Raw genomic sequence first — 18,398 nt, forward strand, 5'->3', positions numbered from 1 at the left:
CTACTGGAGGACATTATTACTGGGGGGCATCTACTGGGGGCAAACTACTGGGGGACATTATTACTGGGGGGCATCTACTGCGGGCAAACTACAGGAGGGCATTACTACTGGCAGTGTAACTACAGGGGCATTACTACTGGCGGCGTAACTACAGCGGCATTACTTCTGGTGGCGTAACTACAGGGGCATTACTACTGGCAGCATAACTACAGGGGCATTACTACTTGGGGGCTAAACTACAGGGGGGCTAAACTACTGGGGGAATAACTACAGGGGCTAAACTTGCACAGAACATGCACAGAACCTAACACACACATTTACACTCGCAGCACCTGACACTCACACACACACCTACATTCGCAACACCTGACACACACGCATATAAACGCGCAACACCTGACTCACACACATGCGCAACAGCTGACACACTAATATAAACATGCAGCACCTGACACACACACACACACACACACAGACATGCAGCACCTGACACACACACACACACACACACACACACACACACACACACACACACACACACACAGACATGCAGCACCTGACACACACACACACACACAGACATGCAGGACCTGACACACACACTCACATACACTCGCAGCACCTCACACATATACACGCGCAGCACCTGGCGCACACACATACACGCGCAGCACCTGGCACATACACGCGCAGCACCTGCCACATACACGCGCAGCACCTGGCAGTCACACATATATAGGCACGACACCTAACACACACGCAGCAGCTAAGGCATACAAACGCAGCACCTGACACACACATACAGGCGCGACACCTGACACTCACACACATACACGCGCTGGACACCTGATGCACGCGCGCTGGACACCTGATGCACGCGCGGGACACCTGATGCACCACCAAAATCTTCTGGCTCTGTAAGGGGGTGGCGGCATGCTGTGGGAGTGAGCAATTGCCTGGGGCGGCTCGCGATCAGCACCCTCAGGAGCTAATGTCCTGTCAGCGGAGATAGAGGCTCAGACCCCTCGGGGAGGACACTACTCCCCCCCCCTTAGTCCCACGAAGCAGAGAGGCTGTTGCTAGCAGCCTCCCTGTGCCTAAAATAACTCTAAGAAAATAAAAAAACTATAGAAGCTCTAAGAGCTCCCCTAGCTGTGACCGGCTCTTCCGGGCACATTTTCTAAAAGAGTCTGGTAGGAGGGGCATAGAGGGAGGAGCCAGCCCACACTCTCAAACTTTTAAAGTGCCAGTGGCTCCTAGTGGACCCGTCTATACCCCATGGTACTAATGTGGACCCCAGCATCCTCTACGGACTACGAGAAATGGATTTACCGGTAGGTTTTAAATACTATTATTGCCTAAGCACTCCCGGCCTGATTGACAGGCCAGGAGCGCAAAGCCAATCAGGAGAGCGTTATGACGTGGTGCTCCCTGATTGGCTTCCGGGTCCTCTAGTGACAGGAGTCAAGAGGGGTCCCGGCATTCGGAGAAAGGGAATACATGTGTAATCATGTATCCCCTTTAGTTGCAAGGACCGGGTTGTTTGGGGTTTTTTGTGTTTTTTTAACCCTGTGTATGCCTACTTGGAACGAAGAGGACCGTTCTCCGCCAGATTGTTGGTGAGTATATTTTTTCTTTTTTACAGGTATCCTAATGGATTCTACTGGAGAAGGGGACGTGAATGGTGGCATGGGATGTAGATATGTGTGAGTGTGTAAGTGTGTTTTGATAAACTTTTATACTTTCACAGTGTGTGTGTCTTCATTTGAATATTTCTTCTGTTGTGGAACTACAGGTACCAGCGGGCCCGCATGCTGGAACCTGTAATTCCACAAAAAAAGACAATATATATATATATATTTTACACTGTTAATGGCTATCAGCCCTGGCCCTTGGGTGCCTGGGAGGGACCCCTTTATTTAAGGGGGCCCACTCCTCCAGGGAACCCATGCCAGGGGTGACTAGTTGAGATGAGTGATGCTGTGGCCGCAGGGACCTGTATAAAAGTGTCCCCCGTCTACGACATCACCTCCCTAGCTAGTGGAGCCTGGTGCTGGATTTAAAAATATGGGGGCTCCTACTTCTTTTGTCCCCCATATTTTTGGAGCCAGGACCGGTCCAAGAGCCTGGTGCTGGTTGTTAAAATACGGGGAAACCCTAGTCAATTTTTATCCCGTATTTATGCAACCAGGACCGGATCAAAAAGCTCGGGGCTGATTATTCTTTTGGGGGGGACCTGCATGTTTTATTTTTTTATTTTTAACTATTACTCTACTGTTCCAAAGAGAAGTATGCACAGATCATACTGATCTATGGGGGTTATTCCGAGTTGGTCGCTAGCTGCACTTGTTCGCTGCGCAGTGATGACGCTAAAAAATGGCACTTCTGCCCAATGCGCATGCGCGACGTACTATTACAACGATCAATATAGTTTCACACAGGGTCTAGCGATGCATTTCAGTCGCACTGGCTGCCGCAGAGTGATTGACATGAAGTGGACGTTTCTGGGTGGCAACTGACTGTTTTCAGGGAGTGTTCGGACAAACGCAGGCATGCCAGGAAAAATGCAGGCGTGGCTGGATGAACGCAGGGCGGGTTTGTGGTGTCAAATCCGGAATTGAATGGTCTGAAGTGATCGCAAGCGCTGAGTAGGTTTGGAGCTGCTCTAAAACTGCACAAATTATTTTTGTAGCCGTTCTGCGATGAAAGCGTTCGCTCTTCTGTAAAGCTGATATACACTCCCAGAGAGCGGTGGCTTAGCGTCTGCGCGGCAGGGAAAATCTGCTAGCGAGCAATCAACTCGGAATGACTTTTGGAGTTTGAGTGGAAGAGTTACAACAGGTTTCTGAAATGCCAGATCATGTGTAAGAAGCCTTAATGGGACATGTGAAACCGTAAGGTTTTTTGTCTATGGAATATATATATATATATATATATATATATATATGCTGCTCCGGGGTCTGGCACTCCATAGTAGTAAGAACAAACAACGCCGGTGCCCTCGCAAACAAGATAAACAGCAACATGGAGGCGCGGCACTCAGCTTTCAGCAGAAATGAATAGACGGACAAACTTTGTCATATGTCAACGTTTCAATGTATTTCTCACATTTTCGTCAGGACAAAATACAAATCACAGCCACATACCTTTATACTCAACACCATGTGCACTACGAGCATGGGGAACGGGACCAAACACCCGCCCCCAGCATGTGTCTTTCTAATAGCGATAATAATTTGTAACTTCCTTATACTGTTGGTATCTCACAGTACGTTTAACATGTTTGTGCTTTACTTTGTTTTTAGTTGCCTTGGTGATGGTGACACGATCATGACGTTTGTACGGTCGTCCGTGGATGACGTCAGTATTGGGCGTCCTGGGGGCGGTTGTTTGGTCCCGTTCCCCATGCTCGTAGTGCACATGGTGTTGAGTATAAAGGTATGTGGCTGTGATCTGTATTTTGTCCTGACGAAAATGTGAGAAATACATTGAAACGTTGACATATGACAAAGTTTGTCCGTCTATTCATTTCTGCTGAAAGCTGAGTGCCGCGCCTCCATGTTGCTATATATATATATGTGGAAATTTTGAAGTGGGGATATGGAAAATTTAAGGATGCAATTATGTGCGCACCAGAGGCGCATGCGATCCAGAAAAGGGGGCGTGGCCACTCAAAAGGGGGCATGTCCAGTGTAGTAGAACCCCTTATACTATCTAGTACTGGTGGCCCTTTCACTTTATAGCACACGGTACGAGCCGAAATTCACATTATAGGACACGGTACGAGCCAAAATTCACATTATAGCACACAGTACGAGCCGCAATTCACATTATAGCACATGGTACGAGCCGCAATTCACATTATAGCACATGGTACGAGCCGAAATTCACATTATAGCACATGGTACGAGCCAAAATTCGCATTATAGCACACAGTACGAGCCGCGATTCACATTATAGCACATGGTACGAGCCGAAATTCACATTATAGCACACTGAATAAGCCGAAATTCACATTATAGCACACTGAATGAGCTGAAATTCAGGGAAAGGGACAGCCAGAGTGACAGAAGGGACAGCCAGAGTGACAGCAGGGACAGCCAGAGTGACAGCAAGGACAGGGAGAGAGAAAGTTACAGCAGGGATAGGGACACAGAGAGTAACAACAGGGAGAGAGAGAGTGACAGCAGGGACAGAGAGAGTGACAGCAGGAACAGAGAGTGACAGCAGGGAGAGAGAGAGTGACAGCAGGGACAGGGAGAGAGAGTGACAGCAGGAACAGGTTCAGGGAGAGTAATGACAGGGAGAGAGAGCGACAGCAGGGAAGCAGGGGAACATTACCTGACTGTGGTCGGCGGAGGCACCCATGGGCAGTGGTAGTGATAAGGAGGCCTTTGGTGCAGTGAGGTCCCTCTGACTGCTATTTGTTGCGGGCGGCTGTGAGCGGGTGAGCAGCTGGCGGCTGTGAGTGGTGGGCGGCTGTGAATGGGTGAGCGGCTGGCGGCAGTGAGCGGTGGGCAGCTGGCGGCGGTGAGTGGCGGGTGGCTGGCAGCAGTGAGCGGCTGGTGGCAGTGAGTGGCTGGGCGGCTGTGAGCTAGTCCAGCGCTCTACACAGCCGCCGAGCAGGGATGGGGGCACCATGTGCAGCAGGATGGCCACTTCCCTCGCCTCCTTTTGCACACTCTTTCATTTAATAAAATTTAAAAAAAAATCCGGGTCAGTGGAGGAAGTGGCGGTATGCCGTATACCGCCCCACTTCGACCACTATATATATATATATATATATATATATATATACTGTATGTATACACATAGATATTCCATAGACAAAAAACCTTACAGTTTCACATGTCCCATTAAGGCTTCTTACACATGATCTGGCATTTCAGAAACCTGTTTTAACTCTTCCATTAAAACTCCCAAAATCAATGAAATTCCAATCATTAAGGCTGATGCCTTAATGAACATGTTCCTGGCGCAATACACATATGGTATGCCATCACAGCCCGTGGGTAAGTGCAGATTCACCACTCTATCTCCCCACCATCTGTGCCACTGTCTTTCCCCCATCTGCACCATTTTCTTTCCCCATCTGTGGCACTCTCTTTCCTCATCTGTTGCACTCTGTCTCCCCCCAACTGCATCACTCTGTCTTACCTCCCCATATGCACCAGTTTTCCTCCCATCTGTGTTGCTTTGTCCCCCCATCAGCGCTGCCTAGTCTTCCCCCTATCCACACTGCTCTGTTCCCCCATCCACACTGCTCTGTCTCCTCACTTCAATCAACACCACTCTTACCTCATCTGAGCAGCTGTCTTCTGCTAAGACCTTCAGTTGCATAGACTGCATGTGTGAATTAGCAGCTCCACCATTGTGTGAGTGACAGCAATCTCACTCTGTGAAAGTGCTGAATCTGCACTTACCCACAGGGTGTGATGGCATACCATATTTGTATTGCGCAAGGAGCACGTCCATTAAGGCGTCAGCCTTAATGATCGGCATTTCATTGCTTTTTGGAGTTTGAGTGGAAGAGTAACAACAGGTTTCTGAAATGCCAGATCATGTGTAAGAAGCCTTAATGGGACATGTGAAACTGTAAGGTTTTTTGTCTATGGAATTTCATAGCTTTTTTTCAATTTATTATTTTAATTCGGAAATGTAATATTTCACTGTAAAAATAAACATTTGGGGACAAATGTAATGGAGTGCGATTTTTCAGGTAAATCGCATCAAATGGCACGTTTATAAAGTGTGATTTTTGAGTGTGTCAAATGTTGCGTGTGTGTGTGCGTGTCAGGTGCCGCGCGCGTGCGTATGTGTGTCTATGTGCATGTCAGGTGCCGCGCACGTGCGTACGTGTGTCTATATGCGTGTCAGGTGCTGCGCGCGTGCGTATGTGTGTCTATGTGCGTGTCAGGTGCCGCGCACATGCGTACGTGTGTCTATGTGCGTGTCATGTGCTGCGTGCGTACGTGTGTCTATGCACGTGTCAGGTGCCGCGTGCGTGCGTGCGTATGTCTATGTGTGTCAGGTGTCGCGCGTGTATCAGGTGTCGCGTGCGTACATGTGTGTTAGGTGCCGCCCATGTGCGTACGTGTGTCTATGTGTGTGTCAGGTGCCGCCCGTGTGCGTACGTGTGTCAGGTGCCGCGCGTGTGCGTACGTGTGTCTATGTGTGTGTCAGGTGACGCGCGTGTGCGTACGTGTGTCTATGTGTGTGTCAGGTGCCTCCCGTGTGTGTACATGTGTCAGGTGCCGCGCGTGTGCGTACGTGTGTCTATGTGTGTGTCAGGTGCCGCGCATGTGCGTACGCGTGTCTATGTGTCTGTCAGGTGCCGCGCGTGCGCTAACATGTGTCTATGTGTGTGTCAGGTGTTGCACGTGTGTGTCAGGTGTCGCATGCGTACGTGTGTCTGTGTGTGTGTCAGGTGTTGCGCGTGTGTGTCAGGTGTCGCATGTGTACCTGTGTGTCAGGTGCCGCCCGCGTGCGTACGTATGTCTATGTGTGTGTCAGGTGCCGTCCATGTATGTATGTGTGTCTATGTGTGTGTCAGGTGCCGTCCGTGTATGTATGTGTGTCTATGTGTGTGTCAGGTGTCCACATACGTGTGTCTATGTGTGTGGCAGGTGCCGCCTGTGTGCGTACATGTGTCTATGTGTGTGTCAGGCGCCGCACGTGTGCATACGTGTGTCTATGTGTGTGTCAGGTGCCGCGCGTGTGCGTACGTGTGTCCGTGCGTGTCAGATGTCGCGCGTGTGCGTACAAGTCTGTGTGTGTGTCAGGTGTTGCGCGTACATGTGTCTATGTGTATGTCAGGTGTTGCACGCATTTGTGTGTGTCAGGTGTGGCACGTGTTTGTCAGGTGTCGCCCTTGTACGCGTGTGTCAGGTGTTGCGCGTGTCCGTACGTGTGTGTCGCACGTGTACGTACGTACGTACGTACGTACGTACGTACGTACGTGTGTGTCAGGTGTCGTCCGTGTACATACGTGTGTGTCAGGTGTCACGCGTGTCCGTACGTGTGTGTCAGGTGTCGCGTGTGTACATACGTGTGTGTCAGGTGTCGCATGTGTGCTTAAGCGCACACGTGTCAAGGTGTCATGTGAGTGTGCGCGTGTGAGGTGTCGCAAGCGTGTCAGGTGCCGCGCGCATACGTACACGTGTATGTGTGTCAGGTGTCGCGCGCGTACGTACGTGTGTATTTGTGTCAGGTGTCGCGCGCGTACGTACACGTGTATGTGTGTCAGGTGACGTGCACATACGTAGGTGTGTGTCAGGTGTCGCGCGTGTACCTACGTGTGCGTCAGGTGCTGCGCGTGTATATGTGTGTGAGTTTCAGGTGTCGCTCCTGTATGTGTGTGTCAGGTGCTGCGTTTGTATGCGTTAGCTGCCGCGTGTGTGTCAGGTGTCACGCCTGTATGTGTGTGGCTGTCAGGTGCTGCGCGTATATATGTGTGTGCCAGGTGCTGAGCGTGTATGTGTGTGTGCCAGGTGCTGCGCGTGTATGTGTGTGTGCCAGGTACTGTGCGTGTATGTGTGTGTGCCAGGTGCTGCGCGTGTATGTGTGTGTGAGTGGCAGATGCTAAAAGTGTATATGTGTGTGAGGTGCTGCGAGTGTATGTGTGTGTTAGGTGCTGTAAGTGTATATGAGTGTGTATGTCAGGTGCTGCATGTTTGTGTGTGTGTCAGGTGCTGCATGTCTGTGTGTGTGTCAGCTGTTGCGCGTGTGTTTAAGTCAGGTGTTTCGCGTGTATATGTGTGTGTGTCAGGTGTTGCACGTCTACAGTATGTGTGTGTGTATGTCAAGTGCTGTGCATGTATATGTGTGTGTGTCAGATGTTGCAAATGTAGATGTGTGTGTGAGTGTCAGGGGCTGCGAGTGTATATGTGTGTGTTAGGTTCTGTGCGTGTTAAATGCCATGTGTCCGTGTGTGTGTCAGGTGCTGCATGTGTATATTAGTGTGTCTGATGCTGTGCTTGTGTGTATATGTGTGTCAGGTGCTGCCTTTGTGTGTGTCAGGTGCTGCGTGTGTGTTAAATGCCGCTCCCCCCCTCCCCCTTTCCTCTGGATCTGCTCTCACTCCTGAGGAGCGCTGTCTTCCACAGATGCTGGCAGGTTTTCTTTCTCCTGCCTGTCACCGGCTCTGCTGTAAGCATTCTTCAGCGACTGTCAGCAGGCGCTGCTTGTATGACTGCAGATCAGTGGTTCTCCTAATACCCCTATATAAAAAAAAGGCGCACGGGACTGGACGGGGGGCACAGGACTGCACGGGGGATCGACACTCGTAAATGCACAGGGTGCACGGGACTATACAGGGATGCAACACACAGGGCGCAGGGGACTGTATAGGGGGCGACACAGGGTGCAGGGGACTGTTAGGAAGAGGTGACACGCAAGGTGCAGGGGACTGTAAGGGGGGCAACACGTAGGGCGCAGGGACTAACAGGGGGCATGCAGAGGACTGTAAGGGTGGGGGTGACATGCAGGATGCAAGGGACTGTACAGGGCATAACATGTGGGGCACAGGGGACTGTATGGGTAGGTAGCACGCAGGACAGTGGAGCAACACGCAGGGCATAGGGGACTGTATGGGGGGGTGACATGCAGGGCGCAGGGGACTGTACACACAGGGGACTTTATGGGGGGGAGACACGCAGGTGACTGTACAGGACAACACGCAGGGCATAGGGGACTGTATGGGGAGGCAACACACAGGGCACTGTATGGGTGGGGGCGACGCACAGGGGACTACCAGGGTGAGTGACATGCAGGAGACTGTTTGGGGGGGCCATATACATGGGGAGGAGGTGACACACAGGGTGCAGGGGACTGTACAGGGTGGCGACTGGGCAGCACGCACCTGGTGAGAAGGAGCAGGAACAGGCAGGGAGGAGTACACCGATGGTCATCCCTCTTTAGAGTGATCCCAGGCGCTGAGTACACAGAAAAAGATGGAAGGCAGTCAAAAGGGGGAGGGCTGTCAATTAACATATCCGGGCATCTGCAGGGAGGATCAGTGGGGGAGCCAGGCACACAGCATGGGGGGGTGGAGCCGGTCACACAGCACATGAGGAGTGAGGGAGCCAGGCACACAACACAGGGGGAGTAGCGGGGGAGCCAGTCACAAAGCACAGGGGTGGAGTGGGGGGAGCCGAGAACACAGCTGGGGGAGTGGAGGGGTAGGGGCAGCCAGGCACACATAACCTTAGGGGGGAGCCAGGCACACAGAAGCGGGGAGGTGGGCACACAGCACAGGGGGAGGAGCAGGGGCACACAGAAGGGGGGGGTACGGGGAAATGGGCACACGGAACGGATGGTGGAGCGGGGCAACCAGGCACACGGGACAGAGGGTGGAGCAAGGCAGCGAGGAACACAGAACAGAGGGTGGAGCGGGGAAGCCAGGCACACGGAACGGGGGTGGGGGGGAGCCAGGCACATAGAATGAGGGGAGCAGGGGAGTTGAGAACACAGCACAGGGGGGCGTGGGGGAGCCAGGCACACAGCAAAAAGGGGGGGGTGCGGAGGAGGGAGGCACACAGAAGGTGGGGAACGTGGGAGCCGGGCACACAGCACGGGGGTGGCAGTCAAAGGGGGAGGGCTGTCAATGAACATATCCGGGTACCTGCAGAGAGGATCATTGACAGCCCGCCAGGCACACAGCATGGGGGGTGGAGCGGGGGAGCCAGGCACACAGCACGGGGGGAGGGGGATGGAGCCGAGAACACAGCACGGGGGAGTGGAGGGGTAGGGGGAGCCAGGCACACGAACGGAGGGTGGAGCGGGGCTGCCAGGCACACATAACGGAGGGGGGGGCGGGGGAGTCAGGCACACAGAAGGGGGGGAGGTGGGCACACAGCAAGGTGGGAGTAGCGGGGGCACACAGAAGGGGGGGGCAAGCACATGGCACGGGGGAAGGACTGGGGAAAATGAGCACACACAATGGAGAGAGGAGAGGGGGAGCCGGGCACACAGAAGGAGGGAGCCGGGCACAAAGCACGGGGGAAGGAGCGGTGGAGCCGGGCACACAGAACGGGGAGGGAAGCAGGGAAGCTGGGTACACAGCATGGGGGAGGCGCGGGGGGCCGGGCACACAGCACAGGGGGAGGCACAGGGGAGTCGGGCACACAACTTGGGGGAGCCTGGCACACAGCACGGGGGAGGTGCGGGGGAGCCAGGCACACAGCACGGGAGGAGGTGTGGGGTACAGGTACATGGAACAGAGAGTGGAGCGGGGCAGCCAGGCACATGGAACGGGGGTTGGGGGGGAGCCAGGCACACAGAACAGGGGGGCGCAGGGGAGCCGAGAACACAGCACCGGGTGGGGGTGGGGCAGGCACACAGCACAGGGGGAGTAGTGGGGGAGCTGATCACAAAGCACAGGGGTGGAGCCGAGAACACAGCACGGGGGGGGGTGGAGGGGTAGGGGGAGACGGGCACACGGAACGGAGGGTGGAGCGGGGGAGCCAGGCACACAGAAGGGGGAAAGGTGGGCACACAGCACGGGGGGAGGAGTGGGGGCACACAGAAGGGGGGGGAGCCAAGCACACGGCAAGGGGGAAGGAGTGGGGGAGCCGAGCACACACAATGGAGGGAGGAGCGGGGGAGCCGGGCACACAGAAGGTGGGAGCCGGGCACAAAGCACGGGGGAAGGAGCGGTGGAGCCGGGCACACAGAATGGGGAGGGGAGCAGGGAAGCCGGGTACACAGCATGGGGGAGGTGCGGGGGGCCGGGCACACAGCACAGGGGGAGACACGGGGGAGTCGGGCACACAGCTCGGGGGAGCGGGGCACACAGCACGGGAGGAGGCGCGGGGGAGCCGGGCACACAGCACGGGAGGAGGTGTGGGGGTACGGGCACACGGAACGGAGGGTGGAACGGGGCAGCCAGGCACACGGAACAGAGAGTGGAGCAAGTCAGCCAGGCACACGGAACAATGGGGGGAGGAGCCAGGCACACGGAAAGAGGGGAGCCGAGAACACAGCATGGGGGGCGCGGGGGAGCCAGGCACACAGAGCGGAAAGGGGAACGGTGAAGCCAGGCACACAGAACAGGGGGGCGCAGGGGAGTCGAGAACACAGCACGGGGGGGGGGGGCACACAGCACAGGGGTAGGAGTGGGGGAGGCAGGCACACAGAAGGGGGGAACATGGGAGCCGGCACACAGCACGGGGGGAGGAGCAGGGGAGCCAGGCACACGGCACGGGGGGGAGCCGGGCACACAGCACAGGGGATGTGTGGGTGGAGCCAGGCACACAGGACGAAGGGAGGAGCCAGGCACACAGAAGGGGGGGAATGGAGGAGGCGGGCACACAACATGGGGAAGGAGCGGGGGAGCCGGGCACACAGAATGGAGGGAGGAGCGGAGGAGCCGGGCACACAGAAGGGGGGGAGGCGGGCACACAGACTGGGGAGGGGAGCGGGGGAGCCGGGCACACAGCACGGAGGGAGGTGGGCACACAGCACGGGGGAGGTGGGCACACAGCACGGGGAGGGGTAGAGGGAGCTAGGTACACAGAACGGAGGGTGGAGCGGGGCAGCCAGTCACACGGAATGGGGGGGGGCAGGCACACAGAACGGGGGGAGCCAGAACACAGCACGGGGGGAGAACGAGAGAGCCGAGAACACAGCACGGGGGAGGAGCGGGGGAGCCGGGCACACAGAAGGGAGTGAATGGAGGAGGCGGGCACACAACACGGGGAAGGAGCGGGGGAACCGGGCACACAGAATGGAGGGAGGAGCGGAGGAGCCGGACACACAGAAAGGGGGGGGAGGTGGGCACACAGACTGGGGAGGGGAGCTGGGGAGCCGGGCACACAGCACGGGTGGAGGTGGGCACACAGCACGGGGGAGGGGTAGAGGGAACTAGGTACACAGAACGGAGGGTGGAGCGGGGCAGCAAGTCACACGGAATGGGGGGCAGGCACACAGAACGGGGGGAGCCAGAACACAGCACGGGGGGAGAACGAGAGAGCCGAGAACACAGCACGGGGGAGGAGCGGGGGAGCCGGGCACACAGAACGGAGGGAGGAGCCGGGCACACACAACGGAGGAAGGAGCTAACTTACCACGGGCTCAGGCCCTGTGGGCCTGCTTACACATGCACGTTACAGTGGCCTGTGGCTCAGTACCACCCTTTATTCACCAATATATTACTATTGGTTAGCATGTAGAGCCAGGGTTTAGGAGAGATGTTGTCATGGGATCAGTATGTGATCCCAGCAGCCGGGATCCTGGTGGTCATTATACAGACATTGGGATCCCGGTCATTAAAATGCCGGTGTGGGTGAGTGCAACAAAGCCCCTTGTGGGCTTGCTACGCTTTCCACACCGCAGGCTTGGCAGTGAGCTTAGGTCACCACAGGCTCTATTCTTCCTCAATGGGTGTTGTGGACACCCACAGAGGGGGAATCACCTATCTTGCCAGTATTCCGGCGGCGGTATACTACCCGGCTGCATTATTGTGACAGCCGGGATCCTGTCCATCGTATGCTGACATCATACCGTTGTTGCTTCCCGAAGTGTACGACTCTTACTGATAGACTGACAGTTAACAATACTAAAGTTTATTGGCTAGAGAGTATAGCCAGGGCCGTAACTACATGTGTGCCAGGTGTGCCTGGCACACAGCGCAGTCGCCCTGAGGGCGCACTTGCCCGCATCCCCCTTAAGTGGGTCCAAAGTCTGCTGCATTATAATGAGTCAGACTGACTCATTACAAGCTGCCAGAGTGTGCTGCTGCCAGAGCGACCATTGTAAGTGCTGTAACACACTAGCCGGTTTTCCCCGAATGGCAAAAAGCCGGACAAACTTTGTCCGGCTTTTTGCCATTCGGGAGAAACCGGCAGAGTCTGTCACACAGGACGGCTTTGAGCCGTGTGTGATGCTGTGCGCATGCGCAGCATTAGACACGGCTTGAGAAAAAAACGTTGTGTGTGAAAGCTCCCCTTCACACACATGGTTTACTGGCTGCAAAGACGGCCCGGCGCCGGCCCGGCAGCCGGACTTTCCAGTGGATAGTTCCGGCTGCAACCCGGCAGCAAAGCCGGGGCCATGCAGTGTGAAGGGACCCTACCCCTCACACTGTTAACTACAATGCCGGCACGGGAAAAAGCCGTCCGGCTTTTTCCCGGCCGGCAAAAGCCGGGTAGTGTGTTTTAGGCTAAAGGGATCCTGATTCCCGCTGCCCGGCCGCCGGCTCCCCCTCCTGATCCCTGCTGCCCGACTCCTGCAAGTAGAGCCGTGCAGTGTGAAGGGACCCTAGCCCTCACACTGTTAACTACAATGCCAGCACGGGAAAAAGCCGTCCGGCTTTTTCCCGGCCGGCAAATGCCGGGTAGTGTGTTTTAGCCCAGCTCCCGCACGCTGAGGCAGGCTTCGGGCTCCCCCCTCCTGACCCCCCGCTGCCTGGCTCCCGCCTCCCACACGCAGAGGCAAGGCTACTCGCCTCCTAACCCCCGCTGCCCGGTTCCCGCATGCTGAAGCAGGCTGCCGGCTCCCCCCTCCTAACCCCCGCTGGCCGGCTCCCGCCTGCTGAGGCAGGCTGCCGGCTCCCCCCTCCTAACCCCCGCTGGCCGGCTCCCGCATGCTGAGGCACCGCAGGCTGAGGCAGGTCTGGCAGTGGCTGCAAGAGGAGGTGAGTGGAGATATATATATAGTTATGTGGCTGGGTGTGTATATGAGTACATGAGGCTGTGTGTGTGTGTGTGTGTGTGTGTGTGTATATGTGGCTTGGTGTGTGTGTGTATATATGTGGCTGTGTACACTGTGCATGTATGTATACATGTGGTTGTGTGTGTATATACATCTGGTATGTACTTACGCCCTTCGCCTGCCGAAATTTGTAAAAGGGGGACTCTGCCTGCCATACTGTAAGACGGGACTCTGCTGCTGTAATGTGTAAAATACGGGGGACACTGTCTGATGTAATGTGTAAAAAGGAGACGCTGTCTGCCGTAATGTGTAAAAAGTGAACGCTGTCTGCCGTAATGTGTAAAAAGGGGACGCTGTCTGCCATAATGTGTAAAAAGTGGATGCTGTATGCCGTAATGTGTAAAAAGGGGACGCTGTCTGCCGTAATGTGTAAAAAGGGGGACGCTGTCTGCCGTAATGTGTAAAAAAGGCGGACGCTGTCTGCCGTAATGTGTAAAAAGGGGACGCTGTCTGCCGAATGTGTAAAAAGGGGACGCTGTCTGCTGTAATGTGTAGAAAGGGCACACTCTATGTCGAAATGTGTAGAAAGGGCATGCTGTCTGCGGTAATGTGTAAAAAGGGGGACGCTGTCTGCCGTAATGTGTAAAAAGGGGGACTCTCTGCCGTAATGTGTAAAAAGGGGGACTCTCTGCCGTAATGTGTAGAAAGGGCACGCTCTATGCCGTAATGTGTAGAAAGGGCACGATCTATGCCGTAATGTGCAGAAAGGGGACGCTGTCTGCCATAATGTGTAAAAAGGGGATGCTGTCTGCGGTAATGTGTAAAAGGGACTCTGCCTGGTGCAGTGGCGCTACTGTGCGGTGTAATTTAAATAATGGAGACTACTGTGCATTGTAATATGAATTGGTATTTTGTGACCACACCCCTATGTTTTTGATGCGCACCTACATAGGGGAGGCGCCGATGCCGTTTCTTGCACACAGCGCTAAAAATACGATTTTAAACCTACCGGTAAATCTTTTTCTCGTAGTCCGTAGAGGATTCTGGGGACTCCGTAAGGACCATGGGGATAGACGGGCTCCGCAGGAGACATGGGCACTTTTAAGAAAGACTTTAGTTCTGGCTGTGCACTGGATCCTCCCTCTATGCCCCTCCTCCAGACCTCAGTTAGAGAAACTGTGCCCAGAGGAGACGGACAGTACGAGGAAAGGATTTTGTTAATCCAGGGCAAGATTCATACCAGCCACACCAATCACACTTGTGATAAACTACCCAGTTAACAGTATGAAAAAACAACATAGCATCAGTGCAGGACCGATGCAACTATAACATAACCATTATTGAAGCAATAACTATATACTAGTATTGCAGAAGTAGTCCGCACTTGGGACGGGCGCCCAGTAGAGATGTGCACCGGAAATTTTTCGGGTTTTGTGTTTTGGTTTTGGGTTCGGTTCCGTGGCCGTGTTTTGGGTTCGAACGCGTTTTGGCAAAACCTCACCGAATTTTTTTTGTCGGATTCGGGTGTGTTTTGGATTCGGGTGTTTTTTTCAAAAAACCCTAAAAAACAGCTTAAATCATAGAATTTGGGGGTCATTTTGATCCCAAAGTATTATTAACCTCAATAACCATAATTTCCACTCATTTTCAGTCTATTCTGAACACCTCACACCTCACAATATTATTTTTAGTCATAAAATTTGCACCGAGGTCGCTGGATGACTAAGCTCAGCGACCCAAGTGGCCGACACAAACACCTGGCCCATCTAGGAGTGGCACTGCAGTGTCACGCAGGATGGCCCTTCCAAAAAACACTCCCCAAACAGCACATGACGCAAAGAAAAAAAGAGGCGCAGTGAGGTAGCTGTGTGAGTAAGCTAAGCGACCCTAGTGGCCGACACAAACACCTGGCCCATCTAGGAGTGGCACTGCAGTGTCAGGCCGGATGGCCCTTCCAAAAAATACTCCCCAAACAGCACATGACGCAAAGAAGAAAAAAAAGATGTGCAATGAGGTAGCTGTGTGACTAAGATAAGTGACCCTAGTGGCCGACACAAACACCTGGCCCATCTAGGAGTGGCACTGCAGTGTCACGCAGGATGGCGCTTCCAAAAAACACTCCCCAAACAGCACATGACGCAAAGAAAAAAAGAGGCGCAATGAGGTAGCTGTGTGAGTAAGCTAAGCGACCCTAGTGGCCGACACAAACACCTGGCCCATCTAGGAGTGGCACTGCAGTGTCAGGCCGGATGGCCCTTCCAAAAAATACTCCCCAAAGAGCACATGACGCAAAGAAGAAAAAAAAGAGGCGCAATGAGGTAGCTGTGTGACTAAGATAAGTGACCCTAGTGGCCGACACAAACACCTGGCCCATCTAAGAGTGGCACTGCAGTGTCACGCAGGATGGCCCTTCCAAAAAATACTCCCCAAACAGCACATGACGCAAAGAAGAAAAAAAAGAGGTGCAATGAGGTAGCTGTGTAACCAAGATAAGTGACCCTAGTGGCCGACACAAACACCTGGCCGATCTAGGAGTGGCACTGCAGTGTCACGCAGGATGGCCCTTCCAAAAAACACTCCCCAAACAGCACATGATGCAAAGAAAAATGAAAGAAAAAAGAGGTGCAAGATGGAATTGTCCTTGGGCCCTCCCACCCACCCTTATGTTGTATAAACAGGACATGCACACTTTAACCAACCCATCATTTCAGTGACAGGGTCTGCCACACGACTGTGACTGAAATGACGGGTTGGTTTGGACCCCCACCAAAAAAATAAGAATTTACTTACCGATAATTCTATTTCTCGTAGTCCGTAGTGGATGCTGGGGACTCCGTCAGGACCATGGGGTTTAGCGGCTCCGCAGGAGACAGGGCACAATAATAAAAGCTTTAGGATCAGGTGGTGTGCACTGGCTCCTCCCCCCATGACCCTCCTCCAAGCCTCAGTTAGGATACTGTGCCCGGACGAGCGTGCATAATAAGGAAGGATATTGAATCCCGGGTAAGACTCATACCAGCCACACCAATCACACCGTACAACCTGTGATCTGAACCCAGTTAACAGTATGATAACAACGAAGGAGCCTCTGAAAAGATGGCTCACAACAAGAATAACCCGATTTTTGTAACAATAACTATGTACAAGTATTGCAGACAATCCGCACTTGGGATGGGCGCCCAGCATCCACTACGGACTACGAGAAATAGAATTATCGGTAAGTAAATTCTTATTTTCTCTAACGTCCTAAGTGGATGCTGGGGACTCCGTCAGGACCATGGGGATTATACCAAAGCTCCCAAACGGGCGGGAGAGTGCGGATGACTCTGCAGCACCGAATGAGAGAACTCCAGGTCCTCCTCAGTCAGGGTGTGCCCCTGACCAAGTAGCAGCTCGGCAAAGTTGTAAAGCCGAGACCCCTCGGGCAGCCGCCCAAGATGAGCCCACTTCCTTGTGGAATGGGCTTTTACTGATTTTGGCTGTGGCAAGCCTGCCACAGAATGTGCAAGCTGAATTGTACTACAAATCCAGCGAGCAATCGTCTGCTTAGAAACAGGAACACCCATCTTGTTGGGTGCATACAGGCTAAACAGCGAGTCAGATTTTCTGACTCCAGTCGTCCTGGAAACATATATTTTCAGGGCCCTGACAACGTCAAGTAACTTGGAGTCCTCCAAGTCCCTAGTAGCCGCAGGTACCACAATAGGTTGGTTCATGTGAAAAACAGAAAACACCTTAAGGAGAAATTGAGGACGAGTCCTCAATTCTGCCCTGTCAGAATGAAAAATTAAGTAAGGGCTTTTATATGATAAAGCCGCCCATTCTGACACACGCCTGGCTGAAGCCAGGGCTAATAGAATCTTCACCTTCCATGTGAAATATTTTAATTCCACAGTGGTGAGTGGATCAAACCAATGTGACTTTAGGAAACTCAAAACAACATTGAGATCCCAAGGTGCCACTGGGGGCACAAAAGGAGGCTGTATATGCAGTACCCCTTTTACAAACGTCTGAACTTCAGGCACTGAAGCCAGTTCTTTTTGGAAGAAATTCGACAGGGTCGAAATTTGAACCTTAATGGACCCTAATTTTAGGCCCATAGACAGTCCTGTTTTCAGGAAATGTAGGAAACGACCCAGTTGGAATTCCTCTGTAGGGACCTTCTTGGCCTCACACCACGCAACATATTTTCGCCAAATGCGGTGAAAATGTTTTGCGGTTACATCCTTCCTGGCTTCGACCAGGGTAGGGATGACTTCACCTGGAATGCCCTTTCAGGATCCGGCGTTCAACTGCCATGCCGTCAAACGCAGCCGCGGTAAGTCTTGGAAAAGACAAGGCCCCTGCTGGAGCAGGTCCTCTCTTAAAGGTAGAGGCCACGGTTCTTCCGTGAGCATCTCTTGAAGTTCCGGGTACCAAGTCCTTCTTGACCCATCCGGAACCACGAGTATCGTTCTTACTCATCTCCTTCTTATGATTCTCAGTACTTTTGGTATGAGATGCATAGGAGGGAACACATACCCTGACTGGTACACCCACAGTGTTACCAGAGCGTCCACCGCTATTGCCTGAGGGTCCCTTGACCTGGCGCAATATCTGTCTAGTTTTTTGTTCAGGCGAGACGCCATCATGTCCACCTTTGGTTTTTCCCAACGGTTTACAATCATGTGGAAGACTTCCCGCTGAAGTCCCCACTCTCCCGGGTGGAGGTTATGCCTGCTGAGGAAGTCTGCTTCCCAGTTTTCCAC

The sequence above is a fragment of the Pseudophryne corroboree genome, chromosome 2 (genome assembly GCF_028390025.1).
Source record: "Pseudophryne corroboree isolate aPseCor3 chromosome 2, aPseCor3.hap2, whole genome shotgun sequence".
NCBI lineage: Eukaryota > Metazoa > Chordata > Amphibia > Anura > Myobatrachidae > Pseudophryne > Pseudophryne corroboree.